The sequence below is a fragment of the Falco rusticolus genome, chromosome 10 (genome assembly GCF_015220075.1).
Source record: "Falco rusticolus isolate bFalRus1 chromosome 10, bFalRus1.pri, whole genome shotgun sequence".
Taxonomy (NCBI): Eukaryota; Metazoa; Chordata; class Aves; order Falconiformes; family Falconidae; genus Falco; species Falco rusticolus.
Window position 1 is genome coordinate 21,635,055 of NC_051196.1, and position 17,269 is coordinate 21,652,323.

Genomic DNA, 17,269 nt, shown 5'->3' on the forward strand with positions numbered 1-17,269 from the left:
CAGTAAGTTTTAAACTCTGGCTGCACGTGGGCTGTGAACCTCCAGCCTGGTTCCCAAATAGCTGAAGTTCAGCTTTATGAACCATTTTCCTCACCTGGCACTTTACTGGAGAATACAGCAGCGATGGTGAAACGGTGGGACTTGCACTGCAGTGGGTCTGACATTTCAGCCGGCGTGTTGGTCAGTGGCAATTCAGTCTGGAGACTGGAAAAATAAATGCATGGAAAAGTGTCACTTGATGCTGTATTCACCCTGCCTCATTGCAAGCAGCCTTGCTCAGAGGAGATTTTTTTTCCGTTCCTGTCGATGGAATTGCTCAGAGAAGCAGAAGGAGGAAACATCTCTCTGCACTACCTGATCCAGTGTAACATGTGCATCATGCTAACCAGAAACGCTGCGTTAGCAAAGCTTCTGTCTTTGTAAAGTTACCAGTGTTCCCGTCTGGTTTGGGATGGATGAATCCTCCCAGAGCCAGTCTTAAAAGCTGATTTCTAGCAACAAGATTCATCAAAACATGAACTAAAATCTCTAGAAAGGAACTGGAGGGTTTTAGTAAGAACTGAAGGAATCAAAACCTCCTCAAGTTTTGGGACTGGACTTTAGCCCAGGATTGTCAGAACCCCACAGTCCGCACGGCCAGATTTACACTTGGTTTAGCAGCTTCTATTGTCAGCAGCCCACAAGGGCAGAGCAGCTTAATTAATACCAATCACTCTTTATAACAGCAGCGAGCCTTGCCAAATCGATCCCAGGCTCGCACTGACCCGGGACTCCTGCTTAGCGCATGTCCCAGGGGCCAGTGGCACCTTGTGCGTGGGCACACGTCAGAAGCATCCTTTCCAGATTGGCTTCTGTCTGATCACTCATCCATGCAGTCTCCTACATAGGCAACTTGAGAAACAGAAACATGATCTCAGGGGAGGGCCACGCAGAGAGCACGGGCAGGAGAAACATGGAAAAGAACACGAGACTCACCGGCAGCTGCTCTAAGGAGCTGCCTGTCAAAAGGAGCAAGAACAGCAGCATTGATTTCTGGATCCGCAATGCCGAGCATAAACAGCCAGGCAGGGTAAAATCGCTGCCATGAGATAACAACAAATCAATGTCTCAAGGAATTTTATAGACGGGAAACTTTCTGCTTCCAAGATGTGCATTGAAGTAGAATGAGCGCAATGCTATCGGCCGCAAAAAAAGACAAACTTCATTAGCCAGACATAACGTGACAAGTTGCAGTGTGCAAGCGGAGGCGTTTCTGCAGTCACGCAGCGCGGGCAGCAGCGCTGGCCAAAGGGCTCGCAGGGGGCCGGAGCCCCAGCAGGCAGGGGTGCCCAGGAAGCACTGCAAGTCCTTCCCCAGCCGCTCTGGTCATCCGTTGCTTCCACTGTTTTGCAATGTTTTGTGAGTGCCTGACTTCAGCTCTGCCTGATGATAAAGTGACACCCCGAGCATCTCTTCTGGGTGGACATCTCGCACCTTGACTTTTCCAGGTCTGGCACATCCCAGGTTTCCCCTGGGCATCCCTTTTCACCTGGCCCCACACAAGGCAAGCCTGGCTGCTTGCCCCAGATCACCTGCAGTTTAGAAGCCTGGTCAGGTCAGCCGAAGAGCCTGTAACCTTCCCTGGGGACTGCCAGGAGCCTTCAGCGAAGGGCCCCCAGGGCACGCACGGGCTCGCTCCGCGTCTGGGGTACGTGGCCATAAGAAGCCCCGTGGCCCATCCGCACCATCATCCCTGCGCGTGTGCTGCCCGGCGCTCGCCCCGCAGGGCAGCGCAGGTTTATCACTGATGCAACGTGCACCTCAAAGTCAAATCGAGTCCCATATTTTAAACAAATGAATCCCTTTCCTGCCTTCTTCCCATCACTTCCATTCACTTGCGCTGCGAGCGCTGTGAACGCCTCAATTCCTCCTCGCTCTTCATTCTTCTAATTTATTTTTTGCCTTCCTTCCAGCCTGGAAAATAGATTTCTGTCCATTTCATTGTCTCAGGAAGTGTCAGCACTGTGGTGCCAACAGAGACTTCTAAAATAAAGACAGCTATTTCCATTTGACTGAAAGAGAGCAACACAGACCCAAAGCCATGCTTCTGTCTCGCCTCAGATTTCGGGAAGCTTCGCTTTACAAAAAGAAATGCAATATTGAGTGAAATTGTCCTTGATTGTCTCTATTAATCCCTGGGAAGAATTAGCAGCAGCTTTATATTACACACATAAATCTTCTCTAAGTAAAGATTTTAGGCTTTCTATCTTATTCTCAGCTTTTAATAGAGATTTGACATGGTCTCTCTGGACACATCATCAGCACAGGTGGCAGAATTAGTGCTGTGCTTTGTCCAGACGTTCCTCAGGGGATAAATTACAGCCCCTACAAGCAGTCAGGGGTTTGGAGTCAGCATTATGTAAATAAGTGCTTACTTCTAGGAAGATACCAACTGCTTTAAAGAAACCACAGCCCAAACAGAAGAGAGAGTTCATGTTAAACAAACCTTGCTAATGAGTTAATTATCCTAATGAGCAGGACAGGTCTAACTCACCCATATGCTATTTCCCCTTCCACGGTCAGTGCGGTGCCGGTCGGAGTGTGGGTCCTGTCTCAGGGTAGGAGCCTCGAAACACCAGGGCGGCACTGGGGAGGCGAAGGGACGCTAGAGAGGACACAACGTGGGGCAGGCAGGGCAGGACGGGGTCACGGCGGCCGGGCAGGCAGCTCTGCCGCCTCCGGCCCCGTGCACTCCGCACCCACCCCACGGCTGCAGCTGGCGCGGGGGGTGCCGAGCACCCAGCCCCTGCCCAGCTCTCACGCCCCCGGAGACCCGGCGGATCTCACACGCATCTGCCCCCGCTCCCTGCTTCCAAACCGACGGGCAACTTCCTTGCAAAAAACGGGCAAGGACCTCAGCTCTCAGGTGAGGGAAGGGGAGCGAGCAGGAGCCCGGTTTCCTCCCCCACGGTGGGGCAGCGCGGGGGGCCCCGAGCTGGGGCGGGAGCGGGACCCGCCGCCCAGCCCCGGTGCCCCGGGGGAGCGAGCCGCGGCGCGCCTCCCCGAGGCTGCTGAACGCATCCAGCGCCCCGCCGCGGGTGGAAGCACCCGGGGGGGACACCCCGGGGGCAGGAAAAGGGCCCGGTGCATGCCCAGCGCGGGGCTAAGGCGGCCGGGGCTCGACCCTGCGACCCGGGGCGCGGCGGGCGGCCCCGCTCCGGGCGGGTGCTCCGGGGGGCGGCGCAGCTGGCGTAGTACCGCCCCCTGCTGGCGGCGGCGCGGCGGGGCAGGGACCCACACACAACCCGAGGGGGCAGAGAACCCCTCCGAGCCCGGGGCCAGGGACCCCCGCGCCCCCCCCGCAGCATCCCCCGCAGCGGAGGGCAGCCCTCCGCGGCGGGGCCGCGGCAGAGGCGCTTTGCTGGAGCCTGGCCCCGTCCAGCGCAGCGCTGGAGCGCGGTGGCCACCGCTGGGGCTGGGTTTGAAGCGGTTGGGAGTGTTGTGCAGAAAATGATTTCAAAGACACGCATGGGATAACGCTCTTCTAAAGCGACTCACAGTAGGGTCAGATTGATTCCTGTGCACAAAAATGCAAGATAGACACCCACAGGAAAAAAGAAAAAGAGAAATGTCACTTAATTCTCCTTTAAGTCTGAAAATCAATTTGATGCGTATCTGACCCGTTGCAAAGAACTAAGCAACAACCCAGAAAATAAATACAGCACAGCAGAGCAAGGCACACACCCGGCCCTGGTATTTCACACTATAGAATGAAGCTGAGGAAAAAAAAAAATAATAATTGGTTCAAGGCCAATTTCACTCACTCAGTAAAAACAAGACTCCATTAATGCTGGAAGAGCACAGAGTGATCCATTAACAATATCCACTAACGAGCCCCACAGCTAGAGCTCCTCACACCCGCAACGGCAACACCCCCAAGGCAGCCACACCGAGGCCCCTGCCACCTGCGAGCGATGCCCCCCGCGCCACCGCACTCAGCTGCATGGCAGGGAAAAACAAGTGTCACGGTTAAAAACTTCCCGCCATCTAATTAAAACCTAAATAAGGCTCCACAGTTGCTTTACCAGCCTATCGTTTAGCCAGAGCGCCCCTTGGTAAACATTTGGGGGCACAGGTGCTTCCAGCTGGAATCTGAGCGTGAAACTGCTGCCGTGGTCCTGCTGGAATCAGCCTCGGCATGAGGTGGCCGAACCACGGCACGTGGCCGTTCAGACTGTCCCCGAAATGAAGAACTGGATTCTTCAAGGCGTCGCTAGGCTCTGGTAATTTCCAGCAGCCTCTCCTGACTGCAGATGCTCAGACCATAAATAATCACTACACATTTTTGCTGCCACTGATATTTTACTGCCTGAGGCAACCGCTCCCTGGTCTGCCTCCAAGATAAGACCGGGCGAGCTTCAGAGAGTTTGGGTACTTTGAGTGGAATCTTCTCAACATCAAAGTCCCAGTAGGGTTTTTAGTGAGACTTTAGAAACAAGTTAAGGATTTTTAATGTGCCATACACCAACTAGCATCAAAGCGACAGCTGTCTGCAGGGAACCGCTGTTTAACAAAGTCACCGATAGCATGGAAATACAGCTGAACTAAACAGCTTTATCACCAGCATTTTGAGAAACTTTTATGTACAGGAGATGAGCACTCTGGAGGTTTACTTGGAGCAGAGAGCCTGAATAAAAAAAATTTACTTCCTTATTTGCCACATAAAATTACTCAGATGAAAATGGGGTCTTGAGATTCTTTGAGCTTGTGCCGCACAGCTCAGAATAAGTATTTTCACTGAATTATGATACTTCACAGCCCTCACACATAGAATCAAGGTCATCTCTAGCAGTCAGCAAAGAGCACTCTGCTCCCTGATCTTTGCTATTTCAGCAGACAAAACCTTTTTCCTTTCCAGGAGCCGTTACTCTCAGGCAGGAGTGGTCTGGGCTGTCAGGAGAGGGACCACGTTTAATATGACCATGGGCACCAGCAATATTGCTGTTGCTGCCATGCTGTTCAGACTCAGACCCTGATAAGACCAGCGACTTGTAAATCATTTTCTCCTGTTGTTCATTTCTTCCCAGGAACCACGAGCAGCTTGTCACTTGCACGAATTCTCGGCGTGCCTGTGACACTGCGCCCTTGGGAGCTGGCGCGGAGGAGCCGGTGATCAAGCACCCGGGACTTCAGGGTCACAGTGCTGCCGGTGCTAAATCCCGCCAGCAGCGAGGGCAGTGCCTGTACAAAAAGCATCTGTTTTGTCAACCAAAATGCAATTCAGCATGGGGGAATCCGGGCGCTGCTGTTGCATCGTTACCTTTAGCGCTCTCAGCGACACAAGCTGCTTTTCTGGAAGCTGGAGCCACTTACACGTTTTCTGCCAGTTATTTCTATTTTATAGAGAATCATTAAGACGAGCAAGGGCAAAGAAATGCTGCCATGGCAGAGCGGGATGCATGGCTCCCTTCTGCAGCATTTCACACCCAAAATGACTGTGAAACGCCTGCTGCCTCACTCGGGAGACCGGGCATTTAAAGACATAACACACAAAGCACAGTCACGGTGGCTGTCTGCCTTGCCTGTGGTACGGTAACGGCTTTGGAGCCACACGATTCTCTCACTTCTTCTCACCATGCCATGATGCAAGGAGGAAATGAGACATCTTGAGACTTCATTTTCTAAGGAGAAAAGCAGGATCCTGATTAGATGCCTATCCCTTATGAAAGAAAACGTGCACCCAGTCCTACATTGCAACACTCTGTCTTCCTACTCCTTCACCTTTTTTTCCTTTTCATTCTTTCGAGTAACAGCCTCTAGCATCTTTTCAGATCAGCAGGCAACATGCCTGCAGATGCCACAGCCCCATTGCTGAATATTAGGCTGATGACATTTGTGCAAAGCAGCAGGTCTAAATTCAAATGCTTTGGACAGCTTTTCAGAAACCATTCTGCTTGGGCAAGAGCAGCTATCTGCTGCAAGCCAAGAGCTGGGCAGAAATAGGTTTCCCAGATGCCACACAGCTGAAAAAAAATCAAACACCGTTAAGTTAATGCCAGCCCTGGGTGCTTCCACCAGCTATCAAAGCCACCTTCGGCTTTACCAACATGCAGTGACTTGTAAAAGGCTGAGCTGAAACAGTATTTTGTGGCTTGAATTGCTTCAAATCCCCAAGGAACAAGTGTCAGGACTTTCAATAGCTATAGTGTTAATAATAAAACAGGGACCTCTTCCAGTATCAGAGCACAAACAGTAGTTATTTCTCTTTCAAAGCTTTGATTCCTAAAACCTTTCTTACATTCAGCTTGACATCAAAACACCCATCTCATTCACTCAGACTGTCACAGGAGAATTGTGTGCTGCTATTAGAAATAGCCCTGAGGTGAATTAAGAACAGCCTGTAATGATGTTCCACTACAGCAACTTTATTTCTACCAAACTAAATAAATGAGCAATATTTTATCTGATGTGCCTTGGCTCAGCAGAGAGCGGCAGCTGCTCCCCATATGATTTATTGAATGGATGTTTTCTAAATAGTCAGAGTCGGGCTCTGAAGCCAGTCACAAAATCTGCTGTTCATAACAGCCCAGCACAGAGATATGGAGGGAAAAATTCAGATTCTGGATAGTGGCGAGTTTGGGCGTGAACCATTTTATTTGCAATTTTTTTCCCCTATAAACAGAACGAACATGCAAGAAGCTGTATAACAAAACCTATAAATACTGATGCTTAACCACTGGCAGCAATGATACAGGGCACAAAAAAACCCTTGTTATACGAATACAGAAGCAACCCAGGCCCTTTCGGTCCAGCAAGAAATCAAGGGAACACTGAGTGTTGGAAGGCACACAGAGTGCCTCCAAGAGACGGGTGGATGGAGGGTGAGGAGAGGGTGGAGAGTGGCAAGGAAAGATGGACCTTGCTATGTTTTTGGAAGTGGCACAGGCAGCATCTCCCACCATGGCAGTCAAGCTGGGGTACAATACCATCACGCATTGGTACACTGGGTTGCTGCACCAGTTGCCCCAGACTGCGGTGAGGTAAGCAAAGACAGAAGTGAAATAAGGGAAAAGAAATCACACAACCACAAGACTTTCAGCAAACAGGACTGTGGCACGAACAGCTAGAGCAGGGATTTTTGGCTTTTGGAGAACTGGCAGAGGAAAAATGTGTTTTCACATGGATGATTCAAATATGGGATATTCTGCCAAAGGACATCTCCGAAGCCAGGAAGTTAATTAGATTCAAAAGGAGGTCTGGACATTTATGCAGACACCAAGGACACAGAGAAACATCGCAGTGACTGGTGACACATTTCAAGGATATTACACTTTGGGGGGCTCCAGCTCCTGCTCCCAGGGACTCTGAGACCAAAACCATGAGGGGAGGTGGACGAGTGCTTTCACACGTGCTACAAAGAGCTGGTACTTCCCTCTGAATGACCTGAAAGCAATAGCTGTCAGCAAGAAGTGCCAGTCCTGAATGGACAGCCATGATCCGTTCAGGGTGGTTTAATTATTTTAATGCCAGAGCAAAGGGAAAAGCTGACAAGGGCAGAGCAAAATCCTGACAAGGCAGCAAGTGCCCAGCGTCTGCAGTGCTGGGATTCCTGCCCCGAGACATGAAAAACGCCCAAATATTTATAGCCCGAGGAATGCCAAGCGCCTGATTCCAGGCACTGGCTGAATGCTTGCTGGGGAGTAGAACCGCCGTCCCTGAGCTGCCAGGGTAAGGGAGCGAGGGTCCTGCCAGGCTGCGCCGAAGAGACACCAGCTCCAAGAATTACCATCTGCAGAACTGCTGATTAAACGCGACCCGACTGCAAGGAAAGCTCAAACAGCACTGTTTTGTTGGCTTGTAGTTAGCGCGTGAGCCCTGTCTTTAATGAAATAGCTTAAAACATTCACAAAATGCTGCAAAGGCTTGTCCTGATGCCAGTCCGCATCCCTCTGCGCAGATTCACAAACCAAAGAAACCTTTGATGCCAGCAGGGTACACGTTCACCACACGTTCACTTCATGGCTATTAAAACAAAATATATATATATATTTCTCTGATCCTTTATCCTCAACTAATGTGCTTAAGAACTTAAAGAAATAAATAACCACCTGGCCTTGGTGTTGAAGAATGGCACAAACATTTCTACAAGCAGATTATTGACCAGAAGTACAGAAGCCAAGTTACAGACAGGTTAGTAATTCAATAAACAAAACAGTAAAGCATTTCAGAACAGACCATACAAACCTCGTTTTACCTGCCCTCCTACAAAGGTAGTCAAATATCTATTTATGAGATTATAACTACATATTTTCTATGCCGTTCAACAAAAAGAAGAAAAAGAATCAAGATAAAAAGAGGGCATATTTTAGCTGTAAAGGATTTATTTCTTCAATTTACATTTGAATCAATTATCCGGGCAAAGCTCAAACACTGCCAACATGATTTAGGTGACTGAACACACATCATAAATAGTGCAGCGTTCAAGTCATATAATCCATATCTGCAATTTCAGGATAGCTTCACGAGCAGGAAGAATATCCTGACTCACAACGTGCCTTTATCTCTGAGTAGCAGCGTGCTTTGCTGTAGTTAGGAACAGAGCCTCTGAAATCTCTTGTTCAAAGAAAACCCTTCGGTTTACATTCAGCCCAGTGGACTAGGGATAAGCTCCAGGAAGGCTGGGTCAAGCACACCAGCTAGGACTGGTGCCGGGCGAGCTGAGCAGCCATACGGGAGCAGGGCAGGGACCAACTTCCATGCTGGGCATCCACCTTCCCACTGAGCCAGCCACGGAGCCATCCTTGCTGACCGCTGCCAGGGCACGCTCCTGCCAGGACAGCCCATTGCTAGCACGGCTGCTTCTTGCAGGTTTGGACAACGATGGATGTTATCTACGGAAATTTTGTACAGGATGCTCGACAGCAGCAAGGATGCTGACTGAAGCCCTCGCTGCCTTCCCCTGTGTCACTCCCTGCACCTTCAGCCCAGCTCTGCGAGGTCTCTCCCAGGCACTCAGGACCAGACCTGCAGGCAGCAGCTTCATATCACTGAGCTCCAGTTTTGCAGGGAAGTTACAGACCAGCCTCTTTGAAAGACCTACCCAGCTGATCTCATCTACTTTTTGAAAGATGGCAGGGAGGTTTTGCAGCTACTTCTTGTCCAGAGAAAAGGACAAGAGGTGCAGAGCCCACTGCTAGCCCTGCAATACCAGCCGCTGCCCAGGCAGCCTTCCCAACCACCTACCAACGTGCTTTGATACACATCTGTTGGGCTTGCTCTCATGCCAAGGGAGGTTGAACATGGCCAGTTCACAGGGGTATCTGTGCAGCTCTGCTGCTTGAAAGGGTGGGAGGAACCCCCGGCTACCCTGCAGAGCATCTGCTGCTCTGCGCGCTGTTTCTTGCGGTCTGCATGCAATGTGCAGCCACTTGCTCCCTCCCTGGAGAACAGCAACAAGAAGGAACAAAGTCCTGTTATGGGGAAAAAGATCACAAGGAAAATGCTGCCGAAGTACAGCCATTTACACAGAGCAACCAAAAGAAAGCAGGAACAATGGTCAGTGTCCCAGACTTTCCCTTGAGGCACAAAACCAAGTAAGACCCTGGTCTGGAAAGCAGCGCTTCCAGCAAAATGTATTTTTAACAAGGAGACCTCCTTGTTTACAGAGCCTCTGTACTTCCTTAGCTGTAACACAAAAGCAGACAGTTTCTCCCACCATTGAAAGAAAGTAATCACAGTTTTAGAATAAAGAATTATGTGAATTGAAATATCTGCAGCCCACAACAGTCTTTCTCTTTACTGTTCAGTATCAGAGACACAACAGCAAGCAACTCATCCTGTACCTCAAGATTTCCTTTTCCTTGGGGTAGTTATGGCACACAATACATCTCTAGGGGAAAAACAGATAAAAAAGCTCAACTAATTTCACAGCTGATGAGTGAATCCTCTCTCTTCTGCTAAGTTTTTCTCCAGTAGAACATACCTATTCTGCAGTAGAGTTTAGCCTTGTACCAATGCAAGGAGACAAAGAATTATGAAGCTATGTATCCCATTAGCATTAAAATGCAGCTATGGAGACAAGAGACAAGAGGATTTTAAGGAGATAAGGTATTTTTTGAAAGAGTACTAGGAGAAGAAAAAATTTCTTTTATGAAGCATGCATTTTTCATAGACCTGGAATCCACAGCACGTTATAAAACCAGATTTGTGGCTGTTGTTTTTACTTTACAGCATTAATCACTAAAAGCTTGCTTAGGTGGGCAGGAAAAATCCATTTTCCATCGTATTCACACAATTTAAGAAGTCTTTCAAGACCACATAAATGCAAGTAAACATTCCTGACTCTAGGTGATCTTGTGCTGGCCTGGGCACAGGGCTGCATAGGGGCACAGCCAGCTGGACCTGCCTTCTGCAGACGTACCTGCACCACTGCTCTGGAAGGCAGAAAGCACTTAAATCACGGCAGCTCCATCTACCAACCTTTGATTTAAAGCCCTTGGGAAATTAACATTTCCAGAAAACCATTTCCAGTATTGCAGGGTGCAGTTCTGTTTAATCCTAGATCTTTGCATGAGTGGTAGAACTCACAGGTGTAGCAAACGTACTGTGCAGAGAGGCACAGACAAAAGGGACCAGCAGACATGACAGCAGGGAGAGGCATCCATTAAGCCACGTCCTGGCTGTGATGCACAGGACATGTTTCTGAGGACAATGACAGCCTGTCCATAAATCCTCCTGGCAGCCAGCATAACAGGCCAGCTACCACTTAGGGATGGGAGATACCTCCTCAGAGGTATCTGGTTCTGTGCAGCTTCTGCTGGACATGGTATTTTTAAAAAATTTGGTATTGGGAAAAGCCACTGCACACTGAGGTACTGCAGGGAAGGGGGAGAGTGGGCTTACCCTGTGTGCCAGGGGATTACCTGTAGGGGGGACATTAAATGTCTTTATCTCTCAGACCCAGGATCCCGAGTGTTGGGATTTTTCCAGCTTTGAGGTATGCTGAATTAACAATCACAAAGATCCCAACGCCCTTGGCCTGCCCAGTCTCCCCATCAAGGTTCCACAAGAACAAGGATGCAAGGCGAAGGGAAGTACCAGAAAGGTTCAGTGCAGATATTTAACAAATGTCTTTTGTATTTGCACAAGCTGATGTGCATTTACAATATGGGAATACTACTCCAGTGACAACATGCTGCCTTTACTCAATTCTTTGTAAAATTATCTTACTACAATGTGAAGGAACAGATGGATTCGGTGCTTACATCTGGAGATAAACAAACCCAAATCAGGTGTAGGCAGAAACATGCATCAGGTCTTTTGAATTTTACTGTTCAATCCCCCAGACAACCACATCTTCACACAACATATATACACACACACACACACACACGCTGCTTTAGCATGTAAACCGCACAGTCTGAGAACCAAACCAATGGCTGTGTATGTGCACAATTCCTAATTCTTAAAAGACAGGCTGGGTGTTAACATCTGTAAAGTATGCAATTGCTCCAGCAAGGAACAAATACTTGAACTGCTCCAAAAGGGGGAAAAAACCCCAAACCAACCTGCCAAAACCCCTCTTGGCTTGTATAATTTGGATTTTAACTAATGAGAAGTCAGGGAAAGAAAACACCCCTGTGGACTCGATTTCCAGAACAAAAGCTCCCAAGGGATCCTGAAGAAGGTTGATCTGAAAAACAAAAGGTGCCTCAGAAGGCAGTCAGAAGAAGCATTGCTGAAATCCTGCTCAAGTCACCTAGCAGGAAGCGCATTTCTGTGAGAAAGGCTTTGCACATCATTGCGGTGCCAGCAGGAGCCAGGGTGGAAGCTGTTTTGGCATTGCCTGGCACTGTCGCAGGCTTGGCCCCCACTGCTGCCCCCAGCCCACTGCTCCTGTAAGCTGCCTGTACACAATTTCTTTCAGAAACTACCAAGAAACTGTTGTGAAACTTCAGTCCCAGCTCGCACTTACCTCCAAAGGTATTTCAGTGGAGTAATTATGCACTTTAGGTGGCTTGGGCACATAAGATTTTTCCATTTCTCAAACACAATTACAGCTGCACAGAAACAGAAAAAAGATTTATGGACAAAACACCAGTAGAATCAATATGTGAGATCGGGTGGAAGACCACGACTTGGGGCTGCTGCTGAACTATACTAAACCACCTAAATTAACTTAATTAGGTGTTAAAACAAGTTTGCTTGATATATAAGAGCTATTTGTTTTAAAAACAACAACAACAAAACAACAAAACAGTCCATCTTAAAAAAGCAGGCTTAGTTCCCAATCTGCATAGCTCCTCTGATAAACTCAAAACCCACATATACGCTGAGATATGGGCCACCCCTGCAAAAGTCTTCTAGCTCTTCTCAAATTTATATTTAGATAACAGGGATGCCAATATTCAGCAATTTGCAGACAATAAACAAATCAGAAATATATCTGTCAATTCCTGATTCAAGAGAAAATAAGGAGACAATTTAGGATGAAAGCTAATTTTTACATGCCTAAATTTTCTATAAGCCCTCGGTACCACTGCAATAAGCTCTTCAGAGATCTGGAAACAGCCACATCAGAAGATACTGAACTAGAAACATACAGAAAACATATGGAAAGAACTTTATTCATCCCCGCCCTCCTCCTTTCTCTTTTCTGTAAGTTTTTCACTTCCCAAACCTTTAGGGCAGCATTTAAAAATAGAGTAGCTTCTCTAAACAATTAGCGAACCCTCCCATGGTGCTCTGTGTCTTGAAGCTGCTGACAGAGTTATGTGTGTGCAGCTGGAAGAGGAACGTTGCATTTGGGGTGCCCACAGTGTCACAGCCCATAAACACCTGGACAGAACGGGAAAGCGCCAGGGCATCGCCCCACCAGCGCGATCCGGCGCACAAGGAAATTGAAAAGGAGCATCACTTACAATTTATATGGTGCAGCAGCCTCCTATGCCCAGTGGAGAAGCAGCTTGAAAGTAATTTAGGTGTCTGAAACACATGAGACTGCTATTCCATCCCAGGCTTAAGATTTAAGCTTAAACTGGGGCAGGGGAAAATAGGCTTAATTGTTTTTCCTTTTAGAGGTGGCAGAACCTCACCCACGCTGTCACACTGTTTCAGAGATGTTGCTATTCATTAGCACTGCAGGACTGAGCAGAGATCTCCTCCTCCTCTAGAGATGGGGCACAGAAGGCCAAGGCACACTGCTCAGAAGGGTTTAAGGTGGAACGAGATGAGCAGGGCCCCGCTGGCGGCAGCCCAGAAGAGATGACATGCTCACGGTCCGGAGGGATAAACCCCGGGTCTGGCCTGTCCAGCAGCGTGGGTTTGCAGAAGGGTGCCTCGCTGAGCATGGGCTCCATGTCTACAGCTGGAGGAGCTGAGGGAGAAAAATCCCTCTTCTCTTCCTCGTGGCTGTGGGGAACACCATCAGGAATGAGCTGTACCTGGGTTTTAACTCCGACGGGATGTTGTTTCTTAATGTGGCTTCCACACTTGCATCAATATTGCTGCAGAGAAAATGAAACCATTATGAACCAAAGTAAACCATTATCAGACAAAAGCAATTCAGAGAAATAACAGAACTGATCATTAGGAGATGGTTTGAACCCAATCTAATATTTTTAAGTGCTGCCTCCCGGCTGCTGCCTCAGGAGAGGGCAGTCTTAGCAAGCAGATGAACTCTACTCCTGCGAAGAGGGAGCAGACAAACAACAGCAGGCTGCATTTCACAGCTCTCTGCAGCCCAGCCAAGCCCACAGCCAAAAGGCTGGTTAGAAAGGCTCAGTGCCGAGAGCCTGCCAGGGCCAGGGCTGGACCAGGGTGACCACAGCTGAGCAGCCCCACCAGCCAGCCCAGGCTCGGCACCAGCAGCGTGTGTTCCTCCCACCGTCCTCGTGCAGCAGCTGGATCTCAGCCTTCACATCTACAGGGCCACACAGCTCATGCAATGCGGTGGGAACTCTGTATTTACCTAAATAAGAGCATTTTCCCCCTCTCCAAGGGTAGAGCCGAAGCCTCTTAGCAAAATACATGGCTGTAAGTTAGTCTAGAATATAACATGGTTCACATCTAATGAAAGGCTGTGGAGAAGCAAACAGCAGGATGGTTTTGTGGTGAGCTGGCATCTGTGCAAGTCACTGCCTAGGCACAGAGGCAGAGGTGAACCTGCCAAGGGGAACTGAAAATCAAAATATTCTTCTTAATGGGTGACGCTGTGATAGGCAGAAACATAGAGGAAACCTTTCTCCAAGCACCTGAACAAATAGCTGTTCTGCTAGAAATAAATCCAAAACAAAGGTGGGAGACAGTAAATAAGAGCTGTTGACAGGGCACTGGCCTGCACAGACTTTCCTGCGTGTGAAAAACCAGCAGCACTCACCTCGAGCTTATTTTGACATCTGTCAGACTCGCATCATATGCGCCGTCCCCGACATGCCAGCACTGTTATCTTGCAAGCGGGCTGCCAGTTCAGCCCCACAGCGACCATGCCAGGGACGAGGGCATTTCCACTGCAGAGGCAAAACCATGCTGAGTATCTACCAAGCACCACTACAGCTCCCGAGAGCTGCTCTCTGCAGGAGAAGGCAGGATTAAAACCACCATTGCTGCCCTTCCCGAAGCTGCTTGCTGCACAGCCCTGCAGAGGAGCCCCAGCTCCCAACAAACGCTGCTCAGCACGGCCGGATGGATGTGCTGACATCTCTGCTGGGGACGATGCATGCTTCTGCAGCGGCTGCCATGCCCCAGAGTGCTCAATCTGCCACACACACCATTCAACCCCAACACACTGCAGCTACTCTTAACCAGAACAGGCAGCATCTTCGCTAGCATCTCACTCCACTCACTTCACTAGGGCACAGACACCAGGAGCTGGGGAGCTGCCGAGAGATCGACACAAACCTCTGCGGTGACAACGGCATCCAGCATCCTTGGGAAATCTTAGCTCTTCATCATCTACTGTTTTTTGGGACTCTCTACGTATTTTAACAAGAAGGGACCTAGGTGTAGCATTTCATTTCTGCTAAGTTTCTTGTTGAAAAATGTCTCCTGCCTCCTCTTGCCCTTGTCAGAAGCCTTCATCACACTTTTCTTACGCTGCTGAAAGAAATGCAAACAACACAAGAGCCTTCACAGCCAAATCTCACCAAGTACTAAAGATACTGAGAAGACCAGGAAAAAAACCACCGTGACTCCAACTCCAAGGACACACGTGGCCTTGATTGGAAGAGTTGTAAGATTCATGATGTGAAACAAGACAAAACATGAGCAAAGGTATTTAGTCTCAGAGCATTCAGCAAAGCAGCTCCTGCAGGGCCCTTTATTTGCTTTTAAAACATCCGCAACAATACAAAATAAACCCCACACAACAAAAACAGGCAGTTAAAGATACAGAACAGCAGAAGGAACTGTCCCTAAACAGCCCTGGCAGGAAGAGAGAGGACAGAGAGAAATGAGACTGGCTTTTGCAAGGCAAGCGTCCAAGGCTGCATCTTTTCTTGTCAAGCAACAGACACATTTGATCAATAAAATGGTTTTTTTTGTTTTATTTTGCCTTGTCATTTCTCTCCAGATAATTCCTTGTAGATGGGGGCTCAGCTTCAGGTTGTTTGCAAACGTGCCCCCTCAGCACGCTGACCCCGCAGGCAGCTGGGAGGGCTGCTCCCACCCCACGCAGCCCCCCACAGCTCCTCCTGCAGCCACCGCCATGCCGCAAGCAACGCTCGCTGCTGAGACACCTCAGCCTACAGCTGGGCCTTGAGACAGCGTCCGAAGATAAAGAATCACGTAGAAGCCTTCCTTCTGTTTGCCATTCATCCTTCCATAGCTATTGAATCCACCTTTAATTCTAGGAATGCAAATGTGTTCATTTCAGACTCGAAAAGGATATTTGTTGAGTCTTCCCAAGCTGTAATCTCGGGACGTTGCCCTGTAATCAGGAGGAGCATCTCAGCTGTCCTTTCCTCACTTCTCTTCCCTTACAGGAGGCAGCACTCGAAGGGAGCCCAGTGCCGGCTCCGTGTTTCCAGTCAGCTGCACACAACAGAGGTCGGGTACTGGGATGCACGCAGCTGCACGCAAGGAAACAGGGAGCTTGCCTGGTTTGCCCAGGGCAGGGGGAGGCATCTGTGGTTTTAATTCAAGGGGACTGCAGCTCAGAAACAGCTGATGCTGTGGGATAGATGGAAAAACTGAGTCCTTCAAAACTCAGTAGGGGTGAGGAGGAAGGGGTCTACAGAACAAGACTCATTTAGCTTCCTAAAAGAGGTGACTGGGGACTTTAATAGGACACACAAACAAACAGAGCAGTGCGGAAATGGACATGGAGAAATGCTTATACAATGTGCAAAACAGCTGGGATAAAACTCGAGTGGTTTTACTCACCCTTCTCTTATGCTTCTTGAGACATGATGGCACTTTCTGCATTTGCACCTTGCAGTGACACCAGCAGCCCACACAGGGAAAGACTCAAACCTTCTTCATCTTCAGTCTTAAGAACCTGCCAGTGACACCTCTGTCTGTACAAGGGAATTCTCCCTCTGCCAACTTTCCCACTGATAATTCAGACAGAAGGACAGGCATACTCAACAGTTCAGGTAAAAGAATAGAAAACCTTACAAAATATTTAAGATACTGTAATTTTTCTTTTTAGTTTTTCTCTAGAACAATCCACCCAACATCATGTTGGTGGATTTCAGGGTCTGAAATAGTTTGCAGGGCAATTGCGAATTGCTTTTTGAAGCACACACTTTAGTAACGTGAATCTCTTTTATTTAACAGACTGGTCTGTGCGGGGAATCCTCCCTCACAGAGTGGGAGCCAGAGGTCCTTCTCCCAACAGCTACTACAGAATCCAGCCCTGGCAACAGCTACTCGCTAGCCGGTCATCCGACAGACCACTCCGGGCGTGCTGCAAAAAGCCCAGCCTGTAAAACACTCATGCAGACAAGCTTTATCATGTGCTGTTATGACTCTCAATTCCCCAAATCACGAAACAAAGATAATTTTGTACAAAACACCCATAATAAATATAACTAACATTACTTGCCCTGTTGCTTTACTCTTACCTCTAACAATGAGAAAAATGTGCTTAGATCCAAGGAGTTGAGTGATGAGATGTGGATACTAAATAGCCCCTCAGCACAAAAGCTTAGGAATACAAAAGATCAGAAAACGCCCTAAAATCTCATGAAAAGTAGAATGCAAAGCCAATGATTAATGCACCTTCTCCAGGCTATGACAGCCTCATCGCTGACTTCTCAGGCACCTGCCTCTCTTGGCAAACGTACCCCTT

General features: G+C 48.6%; 1 long non-coding RNA gene across 1 annotated transcript; it reads right to left on the minus strand.

Moving 5' to 3' along the window:
• Positions 1-13,486, minus strand: LOC119154930. Its single transcript, XR_005106559.1, has 3 exons — positions 12,900-13,486; positions 11,954-12,038; positions 1-204 (listed from the first exon to the last, which is right to left on the minus strand). It is a non-coding gene; the product is annotated as an uncharacterized LOC119154930 (long non-coding RNA).
• Positions 13,487-17,269: the final 3,783 nt, after the last annotated feature.